The sequence below is a fragment of the Leptosomus discolor genome, chromosome 10, assembly GCF_034619465.1.
Source record: "Leptosomus discolor isolate bLepDis1 chromosome 10, bLepDis1.hap2, whole genome shotgun sequence".
In the NCBI taxonomy this organism is placed as follows: Eukaryota; Metazoa; Chordata; class Aves; order Leptosomiformes; family Leptosomidae; genus Leptosomus; species Leptosomus discolor.
In genome coordinates, this window is record NC_141400.1 from 10285944 (window position 1) to 10299994 (window position 14051).

Consider the following 14051-nt stretch of genomic DNA (forward strand, 5'->3'; position numbering starts at 1 on the left):
CCCACAGCATCCAAAAAAACACAGAAGCTCCTTGGAGACAAGCCTGCTGCCTTGTGAAATTACGGAAGCTGCTTTACCATTTCAGTAAGTACTTGGTGTCCCCAAAAAAAGGGGAGGTTGATTAAAACAATTTGCTCTTCAGCCTTCGTCCATCTGCTAAAGCACACTGATCTTTCCCCAAGAACGCTTCAGCACAAGTCAACAGGAGCAGAGAAGATGGGAAGAGCTCGGATAATTGGGCTGTCGCTGCCATAAGAGAACTGTATGAGCTGGGAGAGAAAAAAAAAAAAAAGGCCTTGTGGTTGTCTGCCAGGACGGCTGTCATACCCACAGGTGAGCTAATATTAGACTCTGGGAATGGAGTCAGAACAGGCGGTTTGGTCTGCTCCTACACTGGCTTCCGCACGGCTCTTGACACTGGCTCACAGTACTCAGCCCCGTGCATTGCTTCGTGTTGGGATCCTGCTATCCAGGAGCTATTTTCAGACTGTGACAATGAAAAGAAGAAAGACCTGTGATGCCCCAGCTGAGTGACAGCCAGCGGAGCTGCTGTCGTCACTGTTTGAAATCCTCAGCACCTGCCACCTCTGGATTTGGCATCCCTCCTCCAGCCTCCCTACCGAGATGATAATATCTGCTTTTCTGACTGTATTTCGACATCCACCTGACACTGAGTTATGTAAAACCCCATGATGAAGAAAACTTCAGCAGGACCCAGAGAATTTAAGGATGCTCCTGCTCTGGAAGACAGGTCACTACCTTTGAGCCCCTGCTTTTGGGTGTCATTCCTCATCATGGGGCTGGCAACAACAGACTGAGACCAATATTCAGTCTCAAAGACATAATTCTGGAGGGTTTGGAAGATCCCTGCAAGGTTACAGCAGAGCTGGTAACTCTGGAAAAAGAAAATTAATCAGTATAAGTTTGCAGCATGATTATTCCTACAAGATATGTGAGGTTTCTGGGAAAAAGGACACTATACACGCTGGCCTGAGCTGCTACTTGTGGAAAGAGCCTGAAAGTACCATAGTGACTAGCATTTAGTTTACTCTAGGATTCAGCAAGCATGTTAACCAAGGAAATCAATTTTTATTGTTGTTTATTCAGTCCTCAATTATTTTACACACACTTAGCATGAGGAGCTTTCTCATGAGCCTGACAGAATAAGACCTATTTTCTAAAATGAAAATCTACCTCTTGCTCAAACCAGGACAACCAAGGAGGGAGATCCTGTGGGCTGCAAGGCATCCAACTGCAATCCAGCCACTACCTCATCAATTCCCAAATTCAGCAGAAGCTCCCCAGTCTCCTGTTCTGCCCCAGAGAACAGAGGGCAAAAAAATGCAAGAAATAGCCTGCATTTCCACAGGGATGCCATGCCAGACTGATGAAGCACAGCATGCCTGGCCTGCCCTCGGTTACAATATGTTTCATTCTTCCCCAAGGAAACACAGAGTTTTTCTAATTAAGCATTAAAGTGATTCAATTATGAGGAATGCTCTCTTGTTGAGCTAAAATCCATCCCAGACAGGAGTACAGCAAGGCTTTGGACAATTCTGTAGAGGTTTTCCTGACTGGTGGGTCGAGAAACATCGCATCTCAGGAATGGGATTTTTTTTTGCTTGTGAAAAGCACTGAATTGTGTTCTCTGCAAGTGCAAAAAACAGTGAAAAACCAAGAGAAAATCATACAGAAAAAAAAAAAGACAGACAGACAGGCTTATTGATCTGCAGAAGTGGGGCCAAGCAAAAGCACACATCAAAGCATTTCAGGCTGCTGAGGCGGTTAGTGGGGATGCTGCCCCAGTACCTTCCAATCTGGCTTGGACAGGAGGAGGTTGAGTTTTGGGCAACTAAACAGAATTGCTTTTACCAACCCAGTCCTCACAACCAATCTCAAAACCCTTGAAGAAACTTGCTAATTGGCATATCAAACCACTGTGATTGACAGCTGTCAAGGCAACACAGGCCAGTGTCAGCTCCGTGAGGCGGCTGAAGTGAAAAACATTTCACATCCCATGAAAGGTGCGTGATTATTTTAGTCTTGAAAACAAGCTGTCCCCCTACCCACTGCAGTGAAAGCACTTTGTTACCACAGCTGAACTACAAGCGACTGTGTATCTTGGGTTTAGGGGTGACAGCCCTTTAGCCTCTTACCAAGCAGGACCCAGCCCATATCCCCTCCTCTTCAGCCTCACCACAGGTGAGGGAGGAGCAGGGAGGAGTCTCTCAGTACTGCCTTACGGGCTTTCTCCTCAGGAGCACCCTGTGAGATCAGGGTGGGAGCCAAGGCTGCACTGACAACCCATAGAACACACTTCAATTTGTAATGTCCAACGTGAGCTAGGCTTTGGGAGAAAAAAAAATAGTAAAAAAAAAAAAATAGTTACAGACATTGTCCAGACAAACGTAGTCGCCAGGCCTCCCGTCCCTCCCATCTACTCCATTTGCCTTCACACACTCCAGCTGGCCTGTCCAACATCCCCTTCTTGTCTGCCACTCTGTGCTAATGATGTCCCTGTTTGTTTTCAGTGTTCAAGGAATTCCTTCCAAGCCAGCACACCACATATTAGCAGGGACAGCTGCAAAGCAGTCAACCAGCAGCAAAAGTGCAGCTCATGGAGCCGTGTCTGAGATAGCTTTATACTGACTCGAGAGGGTACTGTTAAGAGCGGAGCTGTGGCAGGTTGGAGCTCAGTCCAAAATCTGGCCAAGAAACTGAATAAATATTCATGCAGGCAGCATGCCACTAGCTGCCTGCTGCTGCTGTATTGCTAGCAGAACAGCTACATGCTGCAACGTGGACAAGACCCTACAACGCGAGTCTCTGGCCCCACGTCAGATGCAGTCTCTGCAGAATACAAAAATGCATTTGACCAATTGAACCACAGTGTTTTGAGAGCATCTTCCTGAAGGGGTTGAAGGCAGGGTGAGAGCTGAGGGACACAAATGAGCCTCCATCAACAGTGTCTGGGACAAGAGAGGTCGTTGTTGAGAACCAGAGTTGCACACAAAGACACTTGACGTGAGCAGCCACCTGAAGGGCTGGGTGTCATCGCCTCCCTGCTGAGTGGTAGTGAATGCTGAAGCAACAGGAAGGTGCATTCAACAGAAGAGCTTCATGAACCCTTTGTTGACATAAGCATCCGGTGATCAAGGAATGTGTATGGACTTGCTTTTCCATGCCAGCCAGCAAACTACCCTTGATACTTAAAGGGGACTTATAAAAAAAGACAAGGACAGACATTTTAGTAGGGCCTGTTGTGATAGGACAAGGGGTAATGGTTTTAAACTAGAAGTGGTTAGATTCTGACTAGATACAAGAAAGAAATTCTTTATGATGAGGGTGGTGAAACAGTGGTACAGGTTGCCTAGAGAGGTGATAGACACCCCGTCCCTGGAAACATTCAAGGTAAGGTTGAACGGGGCTCTGAGCAACCCAATCAGGTTGAAAATGTCCCTGCTTGTTGTAGGGCAGTTGGACTAGATGACCCTTAAAGATCCTTTCAAACCCAAACTATTCTATTATTCTTGAAACAGCTTGGCCTCGTCAGCAGACATGGTTGGATACAGCAAGCTCAAACCAACAGCCAGCACCACCACAGATGCCCTTCCCAAACTCTTCCTCCACTGTTTCAGTGAAGCTCAATGAAAAAAGGGTTTGGTTTTTGATTTGTTTTTGGTTTTTTTTTTACTTTTTCAAACTATTTTTGGGAAATGGGTTTCTGTCCTGGGTGGTGGGCTGACACAGACACAGTGTCCTGTGTTCCCACAGCTTCAGGGCACCAGCTCTGATGGGAGTAGAGCACAGAGGGCTGTGAAACAAGTCTATAGCAGTAGGTGACCTTCCATGACCCAGCTGATTTGTGCCCTACTTTACTTAATCCCTGGAAATCCTGGACCATAACCTCAGGACCTGCCTGCAGGACACTGTGCTAAAATTAAACCATACTTTTTCCAATGAGGTTTACAGACCCCAGGCATGTATTTTTCTCCTCAGAAGCTTTGCAGTTTAACTGTTTCCAAACCAGAAAGGTGAGCTGTGGATGGACCTGGGCAAGTGTATCTCCCACCACCTCTGCGGGAGCAGGGGTCTGTGGCAGCATCAGCGTTGCCTGGTTGAACTGTAAGAGTTGAAGGCCTCAGTTTTGCCACCTGCAAATGGAGATGATGATCCTGATCTTCACAAAGCATCTTGTGTACCCCAAATGAAAGTGTGAGGAAATGTCTAAGGACTATTTTTCTGATGTATAATTACCACTGAAAAAGTTGAGGACAGAAAAGACTCTGAGACTGTCACTTGGGAATAAGCGGAGATCATTACTGGTACATCATCTCACCTAATTCTCTTTGTGCCCACACACATCTCTTGGCTCACTGCTCCCAATTTGTGCCTTTGTGTCCCTTAGGCCAGGACAAAGACTGTTTTTCCATCCAGCTGGAGAAAATCTGCTGACCGAGAAGTGTCTCTTCTCTTACCCCCACCAGGAAGCAGATGCCACATTCTCAGGCAGGAAGATGTGTCTTCAAAGGGATGAACCATATCAAATGAATAGTTGGACACAAAATTTGGCCCAGGTTCAGCTGACCTAAATTCTGCCTAATTTCCCAGCCTAGTGTGGTCCGTGGGAAGACCCACAGCTTTCAGCAGCATCTGCCAACAGCAAACATTGGACAGAGACAAAGGTGGAAATTAGGGCATCTGAATCCGGGCCAGTGCTCTTCAGTCCTGAGATCCCATCTTTCGTTGTGGTCCTGTCCCAGCTGCTGGGATGGGAGGCCAGCAGCCCAGTCATCTGCTATCCAGAGGACTCGGGCTGGCTATTATTTTGCTTCTAACACTGGACTGATTAATAGCAAGAAATAGAGAAGTGCAAGAGCAACCTTTGTGGGGGAGAAAAAAGGAAAGGGAAGCTATCAGCCCCAGGAAAAATCACACCAAAAACTTGGTGTAAGACTGAAACCTCGTTCACTCACACATTGTTAATTGACACGTCCTGCCGTGACATTTAATCTAGGCTGTGGTCCCAGCTGAAAAGCTGCTCACATCCATAGCTGCTGCCGTTGTGCATGTGCATCAGTGCATGTGCAGATGTGCAGCAAAAGGTGCAGTGGGGAGAGGTGATCAATCAGCCAGTCGGCACGACATGTGCATCACTAATGCTGCCTGTGCGCAGGCTTCATGCCTGTGCTCGTCTCCTCTCCCTGTGAGTTACAAAAAGCCAGGCCAGCATGTGATGGAGACCTGGAACTTCAGCTGAAAATCAGGGGCTCCAATTCACAAGCAAACTATTTCCCCATTCATTATTCATCCATTTCAAGCAGTGCACGCTACTTTTCCTGCCACTTTGCCTCATTTCAATCATTTGCAGTAAAGCAAATCAATCATTTACATGACTTACTATTTGGTTCAGCCTACACACAGCTAAAAAAGACAAGGGCTCTCCTTGAATGAGGACAGCACGTTACTCGAATGAGGCTGACAAGAACAAGATCTCTTTGGCTCATCTCCTGCCACTCACTGACAGCAATTTAGAAAGGCCTGTTTGACAGTAATTTCCTCTTTACATTCTTATTCTGCCTTACTATAAAACTACCCGTGCAGAAACAAAACCGCTTAGAAAAAGACAATTAACCATTTGAATCAGGTGCCTCTCTATTTACCATTTGAGATTTTGAATAATTTTTGAGTAAAAGTAGGGAAGACCACAGGCTCCATGGCATGCTTGTAAAACCAGTCCTGCCTCATGGGCATCCTCCCCCTCTTCCCAAGGACACTGTGACTTCTAAATATACTGCATGCCCATGATGTCCCTCATTCTTGGGGGTACTGGCAGCACCAGAAAGCCACATGGATGGTTTGCACAGATTGTTTTGGGGCATGCTCCACTTTTGGGGCCAACTGCTCAGAGCACTCCCAGCCCTGGGCTCAGTTACATGTGGGGAGCTGATTTTTGGAGCCTGACACATATGCCACAGATGCATCTCCTTGCTACAGAGTCTTTCTGGTGCTTTATTATTCTTGAGATCCCACCTCTTGCAATCTTTTACGCAGGAACTAAGCCACTCTACTGCTGAGCTGCCAGAGGATTTACTTATACATGTCTTCTCCTTGGAGCAGCACCAAAATCCATGTCAGTTATGATCACACTCAAATTCCACATCAGGCAACTTTCCTCACCTGCCTGGAAACTTTATTAATTTAGCCTGCTACCACAAAGAGACAGATTGGTATCAATTGTAGATCAAGCTATTTACAACACCCAGTCCTCCAAGTCTGACTAACTGCAGGCCACACACACACCCTCAAGATGCCTGAACTGTTGGTGCACATCATGGACATAAAAACCACATCCTCTACAGATTGCATCTACAGAAATGAAGGACTGTGCGTAAAAACTTAGCCCTTGAATTGTGATGTTTCAATAAGGAGAAGAATTACAATAGAGGACAGAGATGGCTAAGATGACCAGAAAAAAACCCCAAAAAATCAAGGACTGGGCAGGAGGAAAGAAAGTGTCACAAGAAGTCAACTAGCTAACAGACATGCTGCTAAAGGAGTGCATGTACTGTTTGAATGCAGATAAGATGAAGCATGAATAGGACTTAAGAAGCCCGTGTGTTCTAACACAGATGAGATAGAAGCAAGAAATCCCTTCCTAGCATGCAAGAAGTCATCTTCATCACAGTTCTGACTGTGCCTGTATAGCCCAGCACAGACTCTATTACTCACATATGCTAACAAACATGTGGTCCCCACTGGAGAGAGTTGTCCTTCAAAGGCATCAGGACATGAGAGGCTTTATTGCATCTTTTATGATACACTTGGAGGTGAAAATCCCTTCTCCTCTGCCTATGCCCCACAACAAGCAGCTTTATCAGACATCTATCTATAGCTACAGAGGTTGTCAGATCAATCCTAGCCCTTTTCAAAAATCCACCCACTGTATTTTCCCTTTAGAGGCTTGTGTGTCTGCAAATCTTCTGTGTGTCTGTGAGTTTGCATCCTTGAAACACAAGCTGCAAAGGGGAGAGACATTGCAGGCATGATCACACTGCTGACACCACGTTACCTGTGCAGTATATCAGCACGAGGGAGAAGTTGGGGACCTTCCCTTTGGTTGTTCTGTCTCATCTCCTCAGTGTTGCCAGAAAATTTCTTGGAGCTCCAGAAAGAATTGATGGGGATAAGATGAATAACAGGAGACTCAGCAAAGGGGAGGAGAAAGTACCTTTAATACACACACATGGGCAGAATGAAGATGGAAGAGAGCAGGGGATGTTTTCCTTACTTGTTTAACGTCAAGACAGATAGCCAGGCTAAAGAGATTTCATATTCAATGTTTTTCTTTGCCTTTTTCAATTAAAATATTCTGGTTCACTTCTGACATTCTCCTTGTCAGAGTGCAGACAATCAGGAGTACAACCGTACCGGTTTGTCTTCCCTACTCAGGAAAAGCAAACAGGGAAGAAAAGCCTTAAAAAATACGCATGTTTTCAGACTTCCTTTATACACTGTGAAGGAGGGCACAAGGGTCAGTGCCTCTACTCTTTCCTCAGTCACCTCCAACACGAAGCACACAGCGCACTATAGGGTTCAATCCCACTCTCGTGTTCACTAGAGGAAAACAACTGATTTATGGGACTGTAGCATTGCTTCTAGGCCAAACACAACCAGAGCCTCAGCACTGAAATGCCTTATGAAGCATTAGCCTGGCTTTCTTTTCTGCCGGCCTTCTGTTTATGCAGGCAGGAGGCACTTCCTCTGTGCTTTGCTGTGCTTGGCAGCATCTTGGGAATGCTAAGTCAGGCAGATTGCCTTTCAGGCATGGGAAGATCTTGGTTGAAACCATAAATAGATTGTGCATCTTCATCCACTGGTTATACTGAGCTTCTCAGCACATAAACAAAATGAGAGAAAGTGCAACACATGACCCATGCCCCAAACGAGCTCTTCTGTAGGACCTGCATGAGCCCATGTGAAACCTGGACCACCTGGCTGCTTCCACTGAGGAAGGCACAGCACAAGCCACAAGCTCTGCAAACCACAAGCTGTAGGACCCAGGGAGGAAGGGCAGACCTCTCCAAGTCCAGCAAAAGCACTAATATATCCATTAGTATGTGATTGGTTTTGCAAAAAAACAGTGCTGGTAAGACCCAAAAGGCTAACTTTACTTCCTGAGAAATTTTATGTACTTGATGCATCCGTTTTCCTTGTCAGCATGGGAAGCCTGTCGAGCCTAAGTAGCCAAGAGCATTCATCTAGAGGCACTTAACTATCCTCAGATCCAGGCATGAAGGTAAGGCTATTTTTTGACTCCTTGAGTAAGAAATGATTACCCATGTCTTTGTTCCTGCTGACAGCTCATCCTAATTTTCTGCATATGTGGTACGTGAAATATCACCCATCTCTGATGTCATCTTCTCAGGCCCAGTTGAGCTAGTGGGATCCCACAATCCACTGCAAGCCAAGCATTTACCAATGGACTATTTCTCTGCTCCAATGAGAGCTCCTAATCTTAAGAGATTATTAAGTACTCCTAAAAGGAGCTTTGTTTTGAGAGGGACCCAGTGGTTTTCCCAAGAGTGATGAGGAGGAGGAGGCAGCAGATGAAAGGAAGATATTACAGAGAGCACATAGAGGCTGGATGCTGCAGAAGCAGAGTCAAGACAGGGAGTCACCAGAGGCGGCAAATTCCCTTACTCAAAGTGTTTTTCACCTTTATGCTTCTCTCTCTGGTCTCATCCACCAGCTCCTTACATCCCAGGCCATGGTTCTCAATCCCTTCCCTGGTGTTGCATGTTGCTCCTCCAGCTTCTCCCAGCTAATTTCTGCAAACATTCCTCACAAACATCCTTCAGAAAACATTAGGAAAACACATAAGAGAAAGCAGAGAAACCAAGTCTAAACAAAAAATAGAGCATTGCAATTTGAACTTGAGATCACTGATGCTTTGCCATTAGTCTTCCCAGCCTCCAGCCTTTCAGCTGAATGCTTCCATTTCAGCTGCAAACTCTTCGGGGCAACATCCTCTTTTTTTATTCTGCCCTTGATGCATTCTTTGGGAAGTGATTCAAATCTGAAGTGGGCAGGAACACAGACTTTTTACAGTACACAAAAGCCCAACGTCTCCTTCTCTCATACTCCATAGGCAACTTTGTGAATGGTTGCATATGAAACACACCAGGAGCAAGACCTTGAGCTGAGCAACTGGCTAACTCAGGTCATGGAAGCTCATACACACCATCTGGAGCAAATCATAACAGTTTGGAGCTGAAAAGTGCCAACTGGCACAAGCTCAGACCCAGTCCCGAAAGCCATGAGTGCAGCCCTGTCAGTGAAGACCAGGCAGTCAGGGGAACTCCCTTGGATTGAGCTGGATACTTTTGGAAAATGGATCTGCTGCCACAGGGAGGCAGTGGGGCTGTCCATGTGCTCCACTCCAAACGCCAGCAAATATTGCTCAGCTCAAAGGCTCCAGCAAACACTGTCATTTCACCTCCTCCTGTCTTTTGCTGAGCAGGTGTTTCAAAGCAAGCATGAAGTGCCAAGGGTCCTCTGTTTAAGTGGCAGGTGAAAGGCTTTCAGGTTGTCTCATGGAAGCTCACCTTAATGCCATAGGGCATACACACAAGAAACTCTCACAAGTCCTTCCTTACTCATAAACAGTCCCAGTGTCATGCTCTCAGTGGGCTGAAGGGATGTGAGGACACATGGCATGGACTGCATGTGGTGGAAGGGGAGCAGCCAAGGTTGGAAGCAGATAAAGACAAGGGACAAGTGCTATGACACCAGACTGATCTGCCCATAGATATAGCCATAAGCCTGCTCAGAGTATGTATTTGCTGGCCAGGCTGTAGTCAGACCTGGCTCTGGACCACAGCCAGAACTTCCTCCTCAGCTTCCTCTGCTTTCTCCCTCACCCCAGCCTCTAATTTTCTCCTTCTTTTCAGCCCACTGCCCTTCCTCTTGCAGTGTATGTCTGAGCACTCTCACGTATGCTCTTTGTAGGATGCTTGATGCCTATGGATTGTTTGCGGAAGGTCAGCTATGCAACACAGCAAATTAAAGTAGCTGAAGAGAGTTAATAAGTGTTTTGCTGCTGTCAGCAAAGCCTCATCTAATAGATACAGCTCTGCTCTTTACTAATGAGCATCCTTCCCAGCTCACACATGACCAGTACTAAACCCCAGCAGCTCCATCAGCCTGTCCTAGCACCTACCTGCCCTGGAGATTGCCCACAAAGGCCCTGCTAAACCCTCTCAGACTGGCCTTCTATTAGCAAGTTCGACACTTTCCCCTCAAAAAGCAGCCTCAGTTTTATGTGCCACTTGAGTTTGTATAGCTGTTACATTGCAAATCAGTCATGCATGTGTCTCTTTCCCAGAAAGCCCAGCAGAGCAGTGCTGTCACTGAGGCAGCAGTCCATCCTCACGGCCTGCACTTTCCCACCCTGGGCAAACCAAGCCCTGGTCCTGTCAATGCGCAACCACATCACCACTGCAGTGTTGTCCCCAACCTGCCACTTTGACTAATCACTCGTCTCCCTCCATTTCCCCACTAGGTTCCCTCCAACATGAAACAGCAGCTATCCATCCCCTCACTCGCATCCCTGTAGCAGCTCTCATTGCTAAGTTATGATCGGCAATGTTCTCTGCCATCACTTTTCCCTTGTTCCTTTCTTCTGGAACTTGGACAAAACAACTCAAGTGTTGACTTGTAACATTTTTTTGTTTATTCCTTCCTAGGAGCACTGCCAGTCGTGTCTCACTGACCCACATTGCAGTTATTTCTGTCAGGCAGAAGTATCCTTTTCAAGAAACAAATGCTATTTTTCCCTAGGATCTCAAAAACGATGGGAGCCCAGGTTCTTCCTGGGCGATATCAACTTTATGAGTTACTTATACAACCTCTCTGGCATGTCAGATGGAAAGAAAAAAACCAACTAAAAAAACCACACAGAAGAGAGAAAAATCTAATATTTAAGTAGCAAAAAAATCCCTAGCCCCAGTAAAGCTGCTCTTCCCACTGCAGGACTGTACCAGGTCTGCCCTGTAAGCTACAAAGGGTGACCAAGCACCAGCAAGTGCAAAATGGACCCGTTCCAGATCTCAACATGATAAATTATGCCCTTAACAAGGGGGACAGAAGACCACAGTGAACTCATGACATGCCCGATCCTAACCAGCTTTGACAGGACAATAGAAAAATTCATAAACAGAAAAGCAGAATTGCTGGACTGCGTTCAATTTGTGAGAAAGTGACAGAAGATTTTGAGTGACCTGACCCAAAGGAGAGAAGAAGTCTGGATCAAGGAGAAGCTTTAAAAGGACTTGATAGAAAATAGCCCTGGTGTTCTGATACAGCTCCATCCTCAGCCAAGGCTGGAAAAGCCAAAGCTTGTGTGGAACATCTGCCTGAAGCGCTTTGTGGTGAACGGTTGCCACTTTGGTGGGAAGGATGCTCGCGCTCAGAGCTTTTGCTTTACCTATTAAATTGCCTTTATTTCAAGCCACAAGTTTCCTCACTTTTACCCTTCCAGTTCTCTCCTCCATCCCACCACGGGAAAGTAAGTGAGTGGCTGTGTGGGGCTTAGTTGTCAGCTGGGGTTAAAGGATAACAGAATCCTGTTTAAGATACATGGTGGCATCAGAAGGTTGTTTCTTTGTATTGCTTTTGTAACATCCAGAAACAGGCAAACTACTCCAAAAACCTCATCCTAAAGAAAAGACTATATCCATCCTCATTCCCCTGCAAACGCTCACACAGTCTCTTATTTTTCCCAGAGAACCTACATGCTTAGTGCCACTATTTACGTCATTTTGCCTGTAAAGCCAAGAGGATCAAGAATTATTTGAATCCAGATCTGTTAGAGAGAAAAAAACCCAAATTCATAAACTTCTATAAAAATCCAAACCAAAATAGAACCCACATAGAGGATATTTTCAAGGTTTTACTTCTAGTACTCAGAGAAAACTGCCATGCCCGGTTAACAAAGGGAGGCTCCCAGGTGGAACAGAGCACCCAACTTCACACACACACAAAAAAACAACCTAACCAAACCCCAAAACACAAGCAAAAAAAACCCCACAAAAACACCAGGTCGTAAGTTTATCCTACGCATTAGGTTAAATCTGTCCTACTCATTAGGTTCAATTTGACATCCAGGAAAATCTCAAACACCCAAAACAAAGTGCATTAAAGTATTTATCCCTGCCATGGCAACAAAGGAAAAGCTGTGAAACACCTACAGTCTGAGGCACACCCACCAGCTGGAACCAAGCATCAGGACTGTGATGAATTCAGTCATTTTGAGTAAGTGAATTAATGCGCTGTGGATGTCATAGTGAGGTGGTCTAAATTTGGGGAGTTAAATACACACTGCAATACATCTTGTGTTCACCTCCACATTAAATTAGAAGCCAATAATTCTTGATCTATGGTCTTGTATTCAATTTGCTCAGTTAATTTTGTAGCTTAAAAGGCTATTGAATACCTTGGAGAAAGAAAACTACACAGACAAATATAATCTCATCAGATCCTCTGCCTGCTGGCTGAAAAGGAAGCGTTAGCACAGACAGTTCAGCTGTTCCCACTGTGAACTAAGCTCAGAGTGGGTTAACCAAGCAAACACTCTGTTGTATATAACCACCCCAACTAAACCTAAAAACCTTTGCTCTTTGTTCATATCTACCTCACCCTTTTGCTAAAAAGCATCCTCCTAAGGGAAGTTCTGAAATACCTGATGCAGAGAGACAGAGTTGTAAAGTCTGATGGCTACATTGCTGCGCTTTTGGGCATCACCAAGCTGAGATGCCAAAAAGCTGCTCAGGGTGAGTAGGTTCCAGCAGTCTCTCTAGACATCTGGCACAGAGGTTTCCATGACACTCTTATTGTCTCCAGTATCCTGGGCACCACCAGCAGCTCCCAGCCAGGGGAGCCATACAAGACTTGGTGGACCAGTACCAGCAATTCCACAGGTAGCTGGGCACCTACACCTTAGCAAACCTAGACCTACACTCCTTCCCTATGGTCATCTCTAGTCTCTTCCACAGCAAGGAACTAGCTCAGCTCTTGGGAGTCCGCTTAAGTACTTTACCTAGCGGGCCACCATTTCTCTTCAGGAAATGTTAGGCATATTTCTCAACTAAGTAAACTTGAACCCTTAGCACAAGGGAAAGAAAAAGAGGCAGCTCCCACTGGGCTTGGGGTGAATTCTTGGCAGTGGTTGTGTTTCTCATCGCCAATGCAGCCACAGCTAATGTTTCCTTTAGCGAGTTATCTTTACAGCCAGGAAGTGGGTCTTTCCATCTGGACAGTGTCAGTCTCTTGGCTGATTCTGCCTAAATGTTAACAAATCCCTGCTGCTGCCTTTATTTCCCCTCCTCAGGGATACTTGGAATTTTTATTTTTCTTCATAACCACTGAAGAATATATATTTCACAGAGTCCCGTGATCTTGTAAAAGGACTAACAGAGGAAGAAAATCACACTGGGTCTCAAGGTTATCTTTTTTATTTTTTAGCCAAAAAAAAAAAAAGGCATGATGCAAAACACAAAGACAGAGGTTGCACAAGAATTTGCAGGGCCTTAGGGGATGAAAGACTCATTTACCAAATGGATTTCACAGAAAAATCCCACTAGAGAAAACAGACATAACTAGGTATAAACATATTTGCACAAACAATGTGAAGGTCCTGTTATGGATGGATATTCATACAGTTTGCAGAAAGTGAGATGGAGAGAGGCTTATAGGCAAAAATAAGAGCCATGGCTGAGCTGTCTTGAAGGAGTAAAAACCACATCATCCTGAGTGGAACTCAGAAGGGGCTTCACCCCTCTGCTTTATCCATAGGCAGCATGGAGGAGCCACTGTGGGATGAACAACTCTCTCTGGGTCTCACAGAGCCTCAGCAAATACCACCAGTCACATTTTGCAAGGAAAGATGTCAGTGAAGCAATGCAGTGCTCAGTCAGGGACGATATCCCTCCCTATCAACACTCATGCAGCTCAGAGACAGGAATGTCTTCTCCACAAACAGTGGCCTGTTC